The 17,992-nt window shown below is 41.6% G+C and overlaps 1 protein-coding gene across 3 annotated transcripts in view; it reads right to left on the bottom strand.

Moving 5' to 3' along the window:
- The window catches only part of rhbdf1a (rhomboid 5 homolog 1a (Drosophila)), a 45,006-nt gene that overhangs the window by 25,527 nt on the left and 1,487 nt on the right, over positions 1-17,992 (bottom strand). The window contains exon 1 of one of the 3 annotated variants that reach the window (XM_053491986.1): positions 1,284-1,422. The exons of the other annotated variants lie outside the window; for them this stretch is intronic. The gene's annotated coding sequence lies outside the window, so the exon portion shown is untranslated. Of the gene's footprint in view, positions 1-1,283; positions 1,423-17,992 lie in introns of those variants that run through there. 3 annotated transcript variants of the gene reach the window in all.

The following is a 17,992-nucleotide window of genomic DNA, read 5'->3' as shown; positions in this document are numbered from 1 at the left end:
ATAATAGTGTTTAAAATTGGTAATATTGGTAATATTTTTGGGAGGCTGGAACGGATTATCTGCATTTACAGTATTTCCTGTGAGACTATAATGCAGCACATGAATATGCGTTTCGTATGTGTTTCACAACGTGAAATTTCACCTTAGGAATTTGCCTCCAGAACGGATGATGAATTATTAATTAATATCCCGAGGTATTAGTAATAATTAGAATGCCTTTTATTGTTTTGATAATAATTAATTTTACTGAGACAGTGTGTGTGACAGGACGAGGTCTAGAGCTGATATTATGTGGCTGGTTTTTATGGAAATGGGCGGGTTATCAGGACTGCATAGGGGGATTTTCAGTGTGACATCTGGCAACCGTGGTGAGCACAATACGAGTGTGTGGTAGAGCATTAGAGCGAGTGGTAATAACATTAATCAATGTCGCAAGAGGGAAAGTTTTAGAAAGTGAAAATGTCTTTGTGTGTGTGTGTATGTAAAAACTTGTGAATGGGCCAAACACCTACAGGGGCACAACACCATGCAGAGGCAGAAACATTTTATTTTGCTCTATGATACTTCAAACCCTCATAACAGACGCGTACTCGCACGCTGTACACCATCGCACACAATAATAAAGAGGAAATAAATAGAAAATAAATAAATAGACCCGGGGACTAAATCCGGGCCCTGGGTGAAATTTCAGCACCGTGTTCTATACATATATATCCAAACACACACACACGCGCGCACGTTTTGTCTATTCCTGTGCTACATGTGTTTATAGAGGCGAGTGGCAGGTTGCAAACCCAAAATACCCGGTCTTACTAAATAACAAGCACGTCCACGCATGCGCTCGCCCACCACAGCTGACCGCGCAATCGAGTCTCGGTGTACAGTGGGCGGAACCGCTCTTACATGGCGCTCGGGGACTCGGTAGCGTCTGCAGGTGGTGAGGGCTCTCCTGAGGGCTGTACAGAGGGAGGTGAAGTGTGTGAGACTGGAGCTGAATACGGTTCAACAATCAGATTGAACGTCTTGATTAGAAGTAATGAGCAATAATGAATAATGCACAAGAGGAAGTAATCTCTGTCTTTGTCTCACTTTGTCTCTCTCTCATTTGTCTTTATCATCACAATCACTTTATTCCAATCCTGATAATCACAGCCACAAATCTCCACAATAAATAAAGCTACAGGCTCCATTCTCAACACTACAGTACACACACACACACACACACACACTACGTCTGGGGTAGGGAGGAGTCGTACTCACACTGCTGCACATTGTTCACTGACCTTTAGCTGCTCGCGGTATTATGTGGACGTCCAGCTCTCAACACCCAGGTCTGGAAATAGGCGGATCACTCCGAGGCCCTTAAACTGGAGTTCCAGACATAATGCCTCGCATAAGTTCCTCTCAACACTTTACAGCAGGTCCTTACTCTTTATAATGCAGAGAGAGAGAGAGAGAGAGAGAGAGAGAGAGAGAGATGGGTTTTATAGCTCCAAAGGGCAAAGAAGGCCAGGAGACGTAAAGCGAAGGAATGAGGAGAGAAAGGAGCTGAACGCTAAATAAATACGGCGCGATTCCACCACGTCCAGGTGATTTCATTTCCACCTGGATGCACACTTTACAATCCTTCTCCCTCCCTCGTTAATTTAGACGTTGATGATTGTTTTTGATCAACTCTGTGGTTCCACTCAAATTTACAACACGTTAATTATTATAAATATCAAATTAATCGCTGTAGTGAATTTTGTTAAAAGAAAAAAAAAACACTACTCCCTAATTACATAGTTTAATTAATTACATAATTACACTAATAGTAACTACACTACTGGATTTCCACCATATATATACAGTGGTGTGAAAAACTATTTGCCCCCTTCCTGATTTCTTATTCTTTTGCATGTTTGTCACACAAAATGTTTCTGATCATCAAACACATTTAACTATTAGTCAAAGATAACATAATTGAACACAAAATGCAGTTTTTAAATGATGGTTTTTATTATTTAGGGAGAAAAAAAATCCAAACCTACATGGCCCTGTGTGAAAAAGTAATTGCCCCCTGAACCTAATAACTGATTGGGCCACCCTTAGCAGCAATAACTGCAATCAAGCGTTTGCAATAACTTGCAACTAGTCTTTTACAGCGCTCTGGAGGAATTTTGGCCCACTCATCTTTGCAGAATTGTTGTAATTCAGCTTTATTTGAGGGTTTTCTAGCATAAACCGCCTTTTTAAGGTCATGCCACAACATCTCAATAGGATTCAGGTCAGGACTTTGACTAGGCCACTCCAAAGTCTTCATTTTGTTTTTCTTCAGCCATTCAGAGGTGGATTTGGTGGTGTGTTTTGGGTCATTGTCCTGATGCAGCACCCAAGATCGCTTCAGCTTGAGTTGACGAACAGATGGCTGGACATTCTCCTTCAGGATTTTTTGGTAGACAGTAGAATTCATGGTTCCATCTATCACAGCAAGTCTTCCAGGTCCTGAAGCAGCAAAACAACCCCAGACCATCACACTACCACCACCATATTTTACTATTGGTATGATGTTCTTTTTCTGAAATGCTGTGTTACTTTTACGCCAGATGTAACGGGACACGCACCTTCCAAAAAGTTCAACTTTTGTCTCGTCGGTCCACAAGGTATTTTCCCAAAAGTCTTGGCAATCATTGAGATGTTTTTTAGCAAAATTGAGACGAGCCTTAATGTTCTTTTTGCTTAAGTGGTTTGTGCTCTGGAAATCTGCCATGCAGGCCGTTTTTGCCCAGTCTCTTTCTTATGGTGGAGTCGTGAACACTGACCTTAATTGAGGCAAGTGAGACCTGCAGTTCTTTAGATGTTGTCCTGGGGTCTTTTGTGGCCTCTCGGATGAGTTGTCTCTGCGCTCTTGGGGTAATTTTGGTCGGTCGGCCACTCCTGGGAAGGTTCACCACTGTTTCATGTTTTTGCCATTCGTGGATAATGGCTCTCACTGTCGTTCGCTGGAGTCCCAAAGCTTTAGAAATGGCTTTATAACCTTTACCAGACTGATCGATCTCAATAATTTTTGTTCTCATTTGTTCCTGAATTTCTTTGGATTTTGGCATGATGTCTAGCTTTTGAGGTGCTTTTGGTCTACTTCTCTGTGTCAGGTAGCTCCTATTTAAGTGATTTCTTGATTGAAACAGGTGTGGCAGTAATCAGGCCTGGGGGTGATTACAGAAATTGAACTGAGGTGTGATAAACCACAGTTAAGTTATTTTTTAACAAGGGGGGCAATCACTTTTTCACACAGGGCCATGTAGGTTTGGATTTTTTTTCTCCCTAAATAATGAAAACCATCATTTAAAAACTGCATTTTGTGTTTACTTGTGTTATCTTTGACTAATAGTTAAATGTGTTTGATGATCAGAAACATTTTGTGTGGTAAAACATGCAAAAGAATAAGAAATCAGGAAGGGGGCAAATAGTTTTTCACACCACTGTATATATATATATTCATTTACATTTACATTTAGGCATTTGGCAGACGCTCTTATCCAGAGCTACTTACAAAAAGTGCTTTAAAGTTTACATCACTGGATTGATATTTACACTGAGTTAATAACTAAGTGCCATCAGTCATCACAACTGGGAAGAGGTTTTTTTTGTGGGAGGAGGAGGGTATTAGTCCATTTAATCAATCTTGGAATTTTCTTCAATTCAATTAGTAAGGATCAATTTTTGGAGCCTGTAACAATATGTAACATTCGAACAAACATAAGTTCCTTAGCGTCCTGTGTTTGTTAGATATTGTTTTGTAGTTTTTAACACCTCAAACGTGACAATAAAACTTCAATGCTACTGAATGAAATCAAATGCACAAAGGTCACACGGAATGGATTAGACACTTTTCCCATGATCCACAGCTTCAGTGATAATCAATCGTTCCCCGAGAAGAAACAGGAAGCGTGATGTCACTCAGTAAAGACAGACTGGATGATGAATTTTATGACTTTTGATTAATAAGTGATCTGAAAGTAATCTGCAGGGTGACATTGGTGAGTTATCTGGGACTTTATACATCAGCTTCTGATTCAAACTCGAAAAAAAGCCATCAGCCAACTACAGGGGACACGAGGATCAACTCTGGAATCAACTTAATTCTTGTGTCTGACAGCTTCGCTGGTTACAACAATCGTTCAAAGTGGATTCAACTAAGTGGTCGATAACCTTAAATGAAAAAACACAAAAAAAAGGGTACATCACTACTTCTGGTAAATAATAAAATGTAAACAAATACAACAAAATGATTTATCTAAGCTTAACACATTCTATTCCATGAACCCTTTAGGAAACATGTGAACTCAGAATAACTCAGATTTGAGTGATAATCAGTGATCAGTCCTTCGTATAAGCAAAGAGCCGTTTTATTATACCATCAGTGTCGCTTCCTCGTCTCACATTTTACTGACTGCAGTCTCTCACACACGGGTTTTTATACACAGACTCTATACTGTGACATCATAGTAGTGACTATGAGGTGGCGATTCTCTGTCACAGATGCTGCTTGTGTGTCGAGTCTGTACCTTTTACTCCATTAGTGACTGTGAGGTGATGCACACTGTCATGTCACACTCTGATCGTGTCCCAGGTGTTCCTTGTCGAATGACTTCAGCTCCATCATTTCACTTATTTAAGCTTTACAGACGTCACACCCAGAAGTGCCGTGTGTGTTTATACCCACATGACCTGTTGTGTGATAGGCTACCTGTATCTCAGCGCCTGGTTAATGTTTACAAGGTTCAACCGACTAATGATTGACATTGTGGACATTTTTATAGTTTATATTTATGATTAATGTTGTGGAAGTTTAGAAATACAGACTCCTGATCTAAACAACCTTAGAAAGAAAGGAATAAAAAGTGGGTAAACGTTAGTGTTTGAAATTATAATTAACCAAATTTCTGTCTCTGCCGCATGACCTGTGGGTTCAGACGAGCGCAGCTCTTTCTTACTAACACTGCACCAGAGAGTTATTTATTGATGTATTTTGCTTACTGTATGATTACTATTCTAAGCAGCACCATTTTACCCATCAGGCCTTTAAAAAAAAAAAAAAAAAAGTAATAAAAAAGTAATTTAACAGCATGCACAGTGAAGAATAAAATAAATATGGAAGCGTAAGGCTAAAATAAGAAACTTAAATCGTACATTAAAAAAAAAAAAAGTAGTCATGATCAGTAAATAACAAACCGCGATAAGAACGTTTCACTTGAGTGGTGCTCTAGAGGATGGCTGAGGCTTTGGGGGCGTGGTCGAGCGTCAAGCGGGGAAAACCAGCAGGGTGGGTGTGATGACTCAGACACTTCTGTCCCTGTCCTTAAGTACACACAGGGGAATCAATTTATTGATCGAATGTCTGACTCCACTATGATAGGTGGCTGGTCCTGTATTCACTGTCACCCTGTTATTACATCACAGAACAACTGACCAGTTAATACTGCACCGCCCCTCACGTTGTTGTTCTCCATACTCGTGTACACTTGTGTATTTATAGTCTCCCATACAGCAGAAAACCAAAAAATGTCAAAAGCAACGCTCTCGCGTGGCTTTCTACTGTATCAGCTATGACGGTGTATTGGCTTTCCAGTCTGGTTCCATCCGTACCTGTGTACGACTCGCGATTCCCAAGCTTGGACTTAATTGTGTTCTGTCTGATCAAAATGAACCAAACTCTGGGGCCGGGTGTTTTTGGAAACGATTAAAGTGAAAACACTGTTAGCTAGCCACAAACTGGTATCATGTCGTGAGGTGAAAACATGTCTGCGTCTAGACTTTACTTTTTCGTCCAAATGAGATGAGCGCTGTCCCTCATGTTTATGGTGTTTATCTGAAGGCAGGCGACAGAGCTTTCTCAGCTCGACTCCCAGCCGCATCATTATCAGGGTGTGCTAGTCTGACTCTGAGAAGTTTGATTTAGTTGGATTGTAGTGAGTCATATAACCGTTCCGACTGACTCGTTTTATCCAGCACACGAAGGCAACAGAGATATAGCTGGAGAACCTCGCACAGACACACCCACACACACGTCGCTGAGCACCATCATCAACCTGAATCTGGGTCGGACCCAGCTCCTGGGGTCAAACACCTGGGGTCAGGGGTCGCTCAGGGAATAAAGCACTACCTTCAGGGAATAAGGCACTACCTTCAGGGAATAAGGCACTACCTTGGTCACACCCCATGACCAAAAGTTGCCCCTTAACCTTCAACTGCTCAGATGTATATTGAGATAAAAAAGTAAGTCGCTCTGGATAAGGGCGTCGCCCAAATGCTCTAAATGTTAAATGTACACGAGTCAGCTAAAATTCTGCCTGCCTCCCGGGTCTTCTTCCACACCCTCACAGGCCGAGGTTCAACACATCTGATTTGATTGTCTGAACCGGCGGTTTGTTTCCAGTGGAGAGGAGTCTCATCTTTGGGACAGGGAAGGATGTGTGTGGGAGTTAGAAGAGCAATACTGTATGACCTCAGGACCGAACGATACAGATCATCATGGAAAAAATGAGGCGCGAGTGGTTTCACCAGAGCCGCCCGGGTTTATCTGCACAACAAATGCAAAGTGACACCTTAGTGTTGATTACCGTCAGGATGTGTGACAATGTTAACGCTAAATAATGTGTTAAAATCGAATAAAAACTATTCTCGAAGAAGAAGTTTTATCTAAAATCAAGAAGTGTCGTATTCAAACTGGACGTGCCGCGTTGGTTAGCGATTCTGTCCGCGTCAGGGTTCAGACCTCTTCGTGTTTGTAACGAGCTTAAAGTGCACACAGTTTCCTTTTCTTTAAAGCTTTAGAAAAAAAGGGGAAGTTAGCTAATTCTCAAGAGAAACAGCAACGGAGAGATTCCCAGATGCGTCCCCGAACTGCTGAACAAGCGGCTTATTGTCTGCTGCAGGCTGGACGCTGTCCCTGTCAAGTGAGCTGAGAAGAGACTCCGAGACGGAGCATGCCGAAACAACATGTGATCCCCGGCGAAATTTCCAGCATGATATCAGTTCACAAAGGCACCTATTGTGTGACCTGAACCGCACGTGGATCACAACGGGAGGTCGGCATCCGGGGACAGAACCGGCTCGTCTGTGCTCGTCTCAGCCAAGGTCGTGCTCGCAGAGATTAAAGTGTCATGATAATTAACTGCGAGCTGATCGGTTGGTCTGCGACCAAACACTGACACAATGATAAATATTACATGAAACAGGAGTAGTATGTCTAATATTTCTCTGTGAGATATAATCAGACTCTGAGATTTTATCATATCTATACCTCTGGCTGCTGAGGCACGTCACACCCATTGTCAGTGACCAGGAAGCCATGGGGGTCAGGGATTTGCTTATTTAAGGATCAGGGGAAGGAAGTGCCGAGCAGAGGAGCTGATGAGATCCAAATGGAGGCAGGAAATGCACTCAAGTCCGAGTCTCTTCCCCGACAGAGACAACTGCTTTTTACTGTTTTTCTTAAATTATGACGTTCCTTGGAGAAGACGATCCTGATGCTTTAATATCATGTGTGTAAGATCTGATCTCCAGACTTCTAACTTCTTCGGTCGAGGTGGCTGGTTTAATAAGGAAAGAAAAAAGAAAGAAACTAACTGAGTGAAAATAAAAATGATTAATGGATGACACATGTTGCATTACCCAGGTCCTTCCGCACAGGAAAAAACAAGGAGAGTCGAGCATTACGGCACTTCCTGCTATTTTTCAGCCTGCAGTTTTACACAGGAACGCTCTGAACGAGTTTCTGATGAATATATAAAAGGAGAATGTTGGACGTGACTGCGCAGAGCAGCACTAAATATAACGCATTTATTGATATTAAACCTCAAACTCTTCGTCCCAACGACTCAGGATCCTGATTCAGACACGTATGCGCTACGCTCTATGTAAGAAACAGGATCGTGTATCTGGTTAAACAGGCTGGGATTGATTTCTGAACGATAATTATTGAAGGAGTTAAACCTGAACGTGTCACAGCTGATTAATTGTTTAAAAAAAAAAAAAAAAACAACAACAACAACAACACAGGGTGAGACCTGATAGGTGTTAGTGAGTGCGAATAAAGACTCTCTGGACCTGAAAGGCTTAGTCGTAGTGTCTGTGTGATATATTCAGGTTTAAGACAGACTTAAGAAGAAAATGATGCACTGAGGAACTCAGCTGGGAGTTATTGCCACACCCCCGTACAGTCCTGAACTCACTTCAGGCCGGTGTTTCAGACGTGAATCAGATAGGCGGTCCAATCATGGCTCTGAAAAAACTTTCTACCGTAGTGTCCAAGCACTAGTGAGACACTGGGATAAGTGCATTAGTGTATCAGGGGATTATATAGAGAAATAAAGGGAGCTTTTACTCTCAGGACTGGGTTCTGTTATTCTGTACAATCAAAAGTCCTGGTTTGACTCCAAGAACCCTCATATGTACTTTTAAATACTTTTAAAAAACATTTTAAATACCGTTTGCCATCGAAGCCAGGCGTTTATGGTATCTTGTATTTAACTGTATTTATTAGTGACACCACAGATACATTTATATTTCAGGTAAAATCTGTCAGATAGAGAAAAAGACAGGAAGTTTCGACATAAAAAGATTCCAAAATTAGTGTGTGTGTGTGTGTGTGTGGTTTGGGCAGGTGCTCTGACCTGACATGTGGGCTTATTCACTCACACCCTCACACACACGAGGAGCGACACGCAAAACACTGTGCCACATCCAGCAGGTTCAAAGAGCAGCCCTGAGCAGGAGCCTGACTCTGCGACCGACAGAACGTCCCGCTGATACGATCTTCATTACCGTGCAAGTGGTGCGGGCGGACGGGGCCCCCGGCTTGTTCAAACAGGCTTTTATGTGCAGACACTGAAGCAGCTGGGATGCAAATATGACTAAACAGGAGCAGGTATTTCAAATAACTGCAAGGTTCAACTGTAGACACCAAGCTCGTGATATAAGCCTTTTGATCATGAACTGGATCAGGACAAGGTTTTACTCTTTATTCAAACATCTACTAGTCGAGTAAAGTGTCAGAGTAGAGCATTGAGGTATTTGGTTCTTCAGTGGTAGGTGCCATGTGGACGGTCCGGGTTCGAGTCCCAGCCAGTGCTCAAACCCCAACCCCAAGATTTAAGCAGAAAACAGCAGTGTGTGGCTGTAAAAACTAGGAACTACAGTTTAAAAAATTAAATAAATAACTCAGCAGAGTTCTGCAGGGTGACAGCTTTACAGTGACTCATAAGACACAATAAAACAAAAACCTCTTTCATATAGCATTGCAAAAAATGACATCTTAGCAAATAAAACATCTCTCTCTCAGTCGTCTACACTGCTTTATTCTGTATACAGGGTCACAGGGGGCCTGGAGCCTATCCATCGAGACAAGGCAGGGTACACCTTGGACAGGGTGCCAATCCATCGCTTGGCCCACCCATACACACACTCATTCATACACTACGGGCAATTTGTGAAAGTGCAAACTCCATGCACACAGAGGCGGGAATCGAACCCTGACCCTGGAGGTGAAAGGTGACAGTGCTACCCACTACGCCACTGTGCCGCCCGTCTTATATATATACATGATTTCCCTATTAATGAGAATACGGGGAAACCTGAAACCTAAAAGTCAAGCCAAAGTAGCTTTTCCAACAGGTTTTAATAAAAGTCTAAAAGAATAATGATTTATACTGTATTTAATAAGCATTAAATTCCACATCATTAATCTTTACTAATGTCTCGAGGATTATAAATAAAAAAGTGATTGAGAAGCAAAACTACTGAACATGTTCTTTTTATTTAACATTGTTTTACAATTTTGGGTTATACTGCACGTCTCTCTGCATCCTTGTTGGAAGTCACTTAAACCCCCTGTTTTTACACCTTTGCTGAGGGTTGTATCGCTGGTCTGGTGAAACAGTCATGGTGTCTCATGAGGAGAACGCTCCCTCTGGTGCAGTCTGTGGCTGCGGTTCTGTTCACACTCGCTCCCCGTGTCGTCTGGATTTTTGGCTTACTCTTTGGGGTTCTTCAGTTTCAGGTGGTTAAACCGGTTTTGGTTAAACATGTTCCCTCAAAGCGCCAACCTCGCCTTTGCACATTTCAACAACCTGCGCTTTCACGGTGCAAAGAAAACAACTCGGGGTGGCACAAGCCAGCGCTTTTTGGCTCAGCTGATGATCTTTAGTGTCATGGTCGACTTTTTGGAAAAACAGCTCGTGGCGAGATTTGAATCGTTTACAGGCTGTAACTGTGACATCACCACTTGCTGTAGCCGTAATGCTCTGCGGCTGGGGAAGGTCTTTCTCCCCGTGACTTGTCCCTCCGGTCTGCCGCGGCTCGCTCGACACTCCTGCATATTTGAAAGTGTTTACATCATCTATCCTGGCATGCGGCGCTGCCAAGCCGAGAGGCTCAGCAAATGGAAAGTAAAGCCCGATGACTCCTGCACTCTGGCATTCCCAGCACTGCACAGCTATCGAGGTTTGCAAATTGTACAACCCCGACATTACCCGCTATTAGGACATCCATCAAACCTGAGACTTGCCAGCCGAATAACAAACAGCGCGAGAACAACCAAACGGACCCAGACTCCTACAGGCATTTGCTCTTACACAAACCTCTGCGCCTGATAGTCACATTATTCGCTAGTCACTACACACCTACTCCCAAAAGGTCACTAGCGGTCCAGATCACAAACGGACACACACTCGCTTTTTAGAGAAGTCTATAAACGGTACAGGAAGTCAGAATCCAGATCGCTGTTGCTCTGTGCACAAGACATTCCACTTTAGTCGAGGCTCAGGGAGTGTCTTCAGACTGATACTGCCTTCTAAAAATAGACACGCGGGAGCAGGTCATGCTATTTAAAACCACACGCACTCGTTGTTTAACACGACTCTCGGCAAGTGACGTGGCTTTTAATATCGTACAGGATTGTGCATTAGAACGCCCGTGTAGTAAAGTTGTATGCGGTAAAAAACACACACCCTTTGACGCGTGTGCATGGCTGCTCTCAGTCACGACAAACATGCAACCTCAGGTCAGTGCGAGTTCAAACGCTTTATCCTGTGACATTTTCAGCCACATTCATCATTCAAACACAAACACAGACTAACAAGAACGAACGCTGACCCGAAGCTGGAGGACGCGACGTCGGGGTCGTTATAGTACACCAGGAGCACAAGGTGACAGGAAGCGACCCAGTGACTCCGGCAAAACTGGAAAAATGTTACATTGTAGTATTTCACATTTAAAATCCGCTAATCCGCTTTGTTCTTACTCTCCTGGCAGATTCAGGTTTAACTTTTTTCATAAAACTAAACTCTTAACCATTTAACATCCTCATTAAAGAAATTTTTTTTTTTATTGCATTTCTTTCTCTTTCCTTGCGCCTTGTCCAAACGGTTGAGATATCGCTTCCTGGTAAAAATATCAATATATTTACAAATAGTAAAAACAATCAGAAAGAATCACATAAAATGCTAACCAGCACTTGGATGCAATGGGATGTCCTATTTATTTTTCATGATAGCTACAAAGCAATTATAAAAGATTGATGTTTGATGAGCGTCATCCAATGTATTGTTTATAAGCATAGCATAGCTCAACCAAATGGTATTAACATTTATTAATTAGAGATGGGGATCACCGGGGTCCGCCCGATACTATAAATTATATATACTTTATTATCACGGTACCCAGGTGCCTTTATAATGTGTATTGTGATCATTTAAGTATCACAATTTTATAAATATCCCGATTCAATGTTATTTTTATTTTTTTAGATTATGTTACAATTCTAAACAAACTTAGCAAATAATTTGTTCTCACTGCACAAGACGGTGCGAGGGTGTGAATAGTTTAGAGAGCACCTACAGGATTATAGAGGAACTGCAAAGAGGAACTTTATTCACCCCCCACTCCCCCCCACCCCACCCCATCTCTAATGTTAATATGAAATAATTCCTTAAAATCTGCTCTCTATCAAAACGTTTAACAGAACATTAAGGGTTTAAAGTGAGAAGATGTAGCTAACAAAATAACATGACTACTGTTTAAATTCTGTAAAAAATTAGGTTTAATAAATCATATAGTTGATTTGGTCACATCTTATACAAGGAAATACCAGATAAACTTGACTAGATCTAAAAGATTTTGAGTTATAACAGAAATATAAAATAAAGTATAAAATAAATACCACAAATATAGTCTATAGATAATTATATATCATAAATAATGACGTGACAATTCTTCAGCCATGTGTGTGGATTTAATAAGCGTAATAAAGATGCATTTATTAGCGCTGTGAGCATTAATGCAGGACGGATCTGATTGGACAAATTCCAGAGCCGGGAGTCACGAATGCAGAAACAAACACGGTTCCTAAAGTGCTTCCTCATCTTTAGGTCTAACACAGGCTCGCTCACTTGTTTCAAAGAATGCTTTTACTGCAGAACTGTTTTTTTCCCCCACCCACAAGAGCATGACGTCTGCTGCACCATCCATTAGAGCGCGGGTATATCAGAAAGTAAACACACCCTGCATGAGCCTCTGCTGATCAAAGCCCTGGGAGGCTTCCTGTGGGAACACCCACAACATTCCCACTGACCTCCGAATTACACTCGGCACATTCTCAGGCAGCACAAACACACACACACACACACACATTCAAGTGATGCTGAGCGTTTACACACACACACATACCCGGCAGGACAGGTCCCACAACATGCTTTGGGTCAAACCTGCCGCTGAGATGCAAACTCTTCTTCCTCGGATGTATTGATTTATGATGTACAGTACAGTGTGTGATGAGTGAACTGGGCAGTGTGATGGAGCTTTAAAGCTGCTGTAGAATCTACACTGTGTTATAAAATCATCATAACGCTGATAGACTGGAGACACTTCAGACACCAATCAGCACTGAACCTGGGATGAACTGGAACTGCAGCCTGTAATGCTCCTGATCCTCACCAGCTGAATGAACACGAACCCCGACAGTGCCACGGCGGAAAGCCTTCCCCAAAAAATAGAGGTCATTAAAACAATCCCAAGGCTTGAGGATTTCCGATACCCAGGTGTCTGCGTGCTTTTGGACTCGCGGTCCATGCTAACAGTAGGGTGCTGTACTGAAAGCAGAGCTACATTTATGAAAAACTCCTCAGGGTGAGCAATTATGGTTATTAGGCTGCGCGTAAACGAGGCTATTAAGTCGATAGCAGCAGTAAAACAATGCCGTGGCCGCGGTACTGCAGACAAAGAACCACACACACACACGGACAAAGGAATTTTCTGAGCACGGCCGATTCCCAGTCGCACAGCCCAGGAGTGAGAACGCTCACATTTACTGACTCTGGCCGTGTTTCTAATGAAACAGGAAGGATCTGCAAAAGATGTAAAAAAATAAATAAAAAATCATACTAAGAAGCAGAAGACACACTTCTGCACAAAGCTGACCTTTTCCTGACACACTGTAAGAATTTTAGAGTTATATATCGACTTATTAATAAGAAAGACACGAACAGTAACTGCTTCACATGATTTACCTAAAGTGACAGCGATGGCCTGGATTTGTTTTCTACACATCATACGGAATGCGTCATTCATACACCACTACAGATAACAACAGTGCTGTGAAACGCAAGACCACAGCGCAACCCCGGTGCATCATGGGCCATTGCGTTTCCATGTTTTACAATAACATGCAGCATAAAAGCTGCAGATCTAAAAGCCGCACGTAGACGTGTCATTATTAAACCTTCTCGAACAGGGAGAGAATTCAGCAACAAGCAGGTTTACAACCAGAACATAAATACAGTTGGGTACCGAGTTTTCACAAGAAAGGATTTCGACACCGCGACGTGCATCAAATGTTTTACAGCAGTTGCTTGTAAAGGGGGAAACACGTCAAATCTAATGAAACATTTGAGAGCACACAGAATAAAGTTAAAAGCAGAGGGATGCACCGTGATTGACAGCTTGTGGACAACAGCTGGCACTATCGGTGTGGGTGACCCCAGCCCCAGTCATACCAACCGTGGCAAAAAGGAGTCCAGCGATTATGATGACAACAGCAGCCTTTCCGCAGGTTAGTTGAAGACTAATATAATATTAATCACAAAATGCAAATCTTGCATTCATGCTAACAAATGGTCAAACGATTACATTAGTATTTGTAAAAAAAAACATGGATTCTGTTTATAATTGTCTTTTCAGTTAGTACTAGTAGTACTACAACAGTGACCCCATTTACCATTGCAAAGAAGGCTATGCATGTCCTATGCAGGGCATGAAGTAATTCAGGAAATGTGTCGTATTTTGCCAGAAAAGGCAAATATGGTGAAATTTCTGCAAAAGAATTGCTAAAATTTGAAGCGGTTTAGTTATTGTAGTTGGGTTAGGTGGCTTATGTTTTGTTGTTGTTGTTTTTTTGTATTTACCTATATATTCATATATTCTTTAAACTTTTAATATATTGTTCAATTTTAAGCATTCAATTTTTTGTTCAATAAAAATGTATTCTTTAGTCATCCACCATCATTTTGTGGCTTTTGTAAAGTATCGGTTCAGGCACCGTTTTGGCACCGGTACCGTTTTAAAAGTATCAGATTTGGCACCGGTATCAAAAAAACAAACAAACGATACCCCACCCTAAACATGAATGAATTCAACACTTTAAACCTTTGATTTGGAGGTGTGTGTGTGTGTGTGTGTGTGTGTGTGTGTGTGTGTGTGTGTGGAGAAGGTTTACATTTCTGTTAATGTGAAAAAATAAATCTATTCTCAGGTTCCATTTTTTCACGGTCGTCCTGCACTCACACACTTGGTGCTGGTTTATAGCTCCACTGGGTTGTTAATGGTCGTCACCGTTTTGGGCGTGGGGACTAAAAGCAGTCGTGAGCGAGAGAGACACGCTGGCCTTTCCAGAAAAAGTAAAATACACATTTCTTGATCATAGTGTGACTCATCGGAGCGTGACTCTGCATCTCCTTCCTTTAACAGCAGCATCCACGCACCTCCACACCAGGCCACAGGATGCTCGCTCCAGCTGATGCTCCTCACGCCACGACTCAAACTTCTTCCCAACTCGTGTCATGGAGCGTGTGCACGTGGAGGAACGATGGGTACACACACGTTCTGTTTCTTAGCGTGCACGTTTTGTTTGTTTATTTATTTATTTATAAAAGTCAATATCCTGCTTTTAGTTCACACCAAAGTCCAAATTCCAAATTCCCCCCAAAAAAAGAGCTAATTCACTGATTCTGTTTTTTAATTAAACAGACACGCGTGAAGCTTTCGAGTCGATGCCACACACCGGAAATGATTCTTTTAGAGCATATATGGTCAATTAAATGTTTAATTTTAAACAAAACAACGCTTAAATGCCTTGACCTAGATAAGATATAGTTTTAAAAACAGGAAATCACTGCTGTTCCTCTATAATCCTACACACCACTCACACACACGCAGGCAGCACGGTGTCCCCTGTCGTACTGGCTAACAATTTGCTATGTTTACTCAAAATAGTAATAAAATCTGACAAAAATAAATCTTGATATTTAAAGAATCGCAGTACAAAGTGAATCGCACCTGGGAATCATGATATTATAGCATCGGGCCACCCCTCAGGATCCTCGTCCCTGGTGTCAAGTAGGGCTGGGCGATAAAATGATAACGATATGTATCGCGTAGACACGTGATCGATATCAATAAAAAATGTGTTCGATAAAACATTCGATAATTTTTATTCTTTGTCGGAAGAAAACAGGTTGTGAAGCTAGTTTGGTTGCTGTCATGCGCACTCGCTCCGCGACCTGCACTAGGACCCTAAAGTAGTACAGTGGTCATGATTCAGGAAGTATAGAAGGAGACAAGATGGCGCTTCACATCGCTCAGTCATTGAGTCTGCCCATGCCGTTTCCGACGCTACGCCAGATCTTATGTGAGTACTCACCATTTTGGGTCCAATTCCTGATTGAGTGTGTGTTGCTAGAACGCGGGTTTATTTGTGTAAACTTTTGCTCTTGGCGTGAGAGTTCTTACAATGACTCGCGTGGTTATCCTGCCTGTTCGTGCTATTTCCGCGTTTCAGTTTACCATCCATGCAACAAGGGCTAACTGCTAGTCTTCTGGTCAGCTTCCGGTTGCATTAACAAAGGCACTCGCTCCCTGGTAACCTAGATACGTAGGGAGTGATACAATAACGTCAATCATGTAACAGTATCACGTTTGGTTGAGCCATGTCGTTGTCTCATGCTGGTCTGCTGGATTCCTTTTCAAAAGCAGAAAATGCACTTTGCACTATTTTATTACACTTTATTAATTATTGCACCTTAAATGTTAAGAGATAATCGTTAAGTGTTCATTGTGACTTTAGACTTATGTTAACATTTTAATTATTTGAGTTTTCCATGGTTATTGACATTTCTGTCTTAATAACTGAGGGGACGATGATCACAGGAAGGTTAAGTTAAAATAAAAATGTTTAAATGTAATATATTTTTCTCCTGGTCCTTATTTTAAATGGGTCATAAAAAATATCAATAATTATCGATATCGACCGATATGAAACACTGATATCGTGATACAGTTTTCAGCCATATCGCCCAGCCCTAGTGTCAAGTGTCACAAACATCCTATTCATGTAATAATCGATATAGTAACATAATTATTATTATGGTGTAACCATTCATTAATTATTCAACAGTAACCTGATTGGTTCTGCGAGTGCTTATAAACCGCGTGCGACATTTCACTTGTGTAAAAATTCCACTTGCTAGTTACTACACTGGAGTTAATGATGTCACCAGTTATCATGGCAAATGCACAGGAAAGAAGAACAAAACCTTAAACAGGAATACACACGCGCAACTGCGAGCTAGCTAGCCGGTGTGCTGTAAACTGCATACGACTTCTGTGCAAGCGGTTTCTGATAGCGGAGTTAACACACAATGCGCATTATGTTTGAAATGTCACTCACTCTATGTTAACTTTCTGTTTATAAAACCATCTTTAAATAGCATCGACCTTGGGCTTGCACCTGCAGCGAATCACACTCACATGGAAAATATTCAGAATAACCACGCCTTTGGTCGCGAGGTATGGCCTAAATATACACCAAATGTTTTATTCTTGAATGCGCAAAAAGTGTTTCTACCGTGACACAATTCTCCTAAAAATTATTTCGCTGCAATTAGAGCTGAAATATTTCTGGGATGTGACTCAAAAAAAAAAAAAAAAAGGAAAGAAAAATCAGTTCTGCACATCTGGATTCTGATCATTTCACCCGAATGTTTGCAGACTGGATGGACTGGGCGTGGCCGTTACAGTATCTCTTCTTGACACTCTTATGTAAAACCCAGATTTTTAAAATCCCAGGCATCTCCTGTCTGATCTGTGGATCATTTTAGCTTCTTCAGAGTTAACCCTAAATCCATCTGTGCCATTTTTTTTATTATTAATCTGTTTATTTTTTAAGGAATAGATTTAATTGTCCACGACAGCAAGTCCTCTAACACAATTTAAGATTTTCCACAAACATGTGCTCCTGCACTGAGATCATGTGACACTTAAATTACACAATTCTGTGCCTTCTGGTGTCGAACGTCAGCACCGGAAACAGTGTCCACAGGAAAGGGGGTGAATACTTACGCAATTGTTATTTTTTACAAATCATTTTCTTGTTGTAAATAATTTTATAAACTATATTGTTTGACCTTTCATTTTTACAGGCTATTTTACATACACTGTGACACAGTATGTGCTTAAAAGTTTCTGTACCCCTGACCCTCACTCTGACGTGTCCTTGTTGAAGATTTCGGCTTAAAATGATCGCTGCTTTGCCGTTATAATGCCCTCCACTCTTCTCTTCTCTTCTGTGAAGGCTGCACGCTAATTGTTGAAACGTTGCTGACACTCTTTAGTAAACATTACTGAGCTCAGGCGCTGATGTCGTGATGTTGAGGCTCCAGTTCATCCAGTTCATCCCAGA

This window comes from Clarias gariepinus, chromosome 3, assembly GCF_024256425.1.
Source record: "Clarias gariepinus isolate MV-2021 ecotype Netherlands chromosome 3, CGAR_prim_01v2, whole genome shotgun sequence".
NCBI classification, from domain to species: Eukaryota; Metazoa; Chordata; class Actinopteri; order Siluriformes; family Clariidae; genus Clarias; species Clarias gariepinus.
The sequence above is the reverse complement of the archived record's forward strand: the minus strand, read 5'-3'. Positions and strand labels throughout refer to the sequence as shown.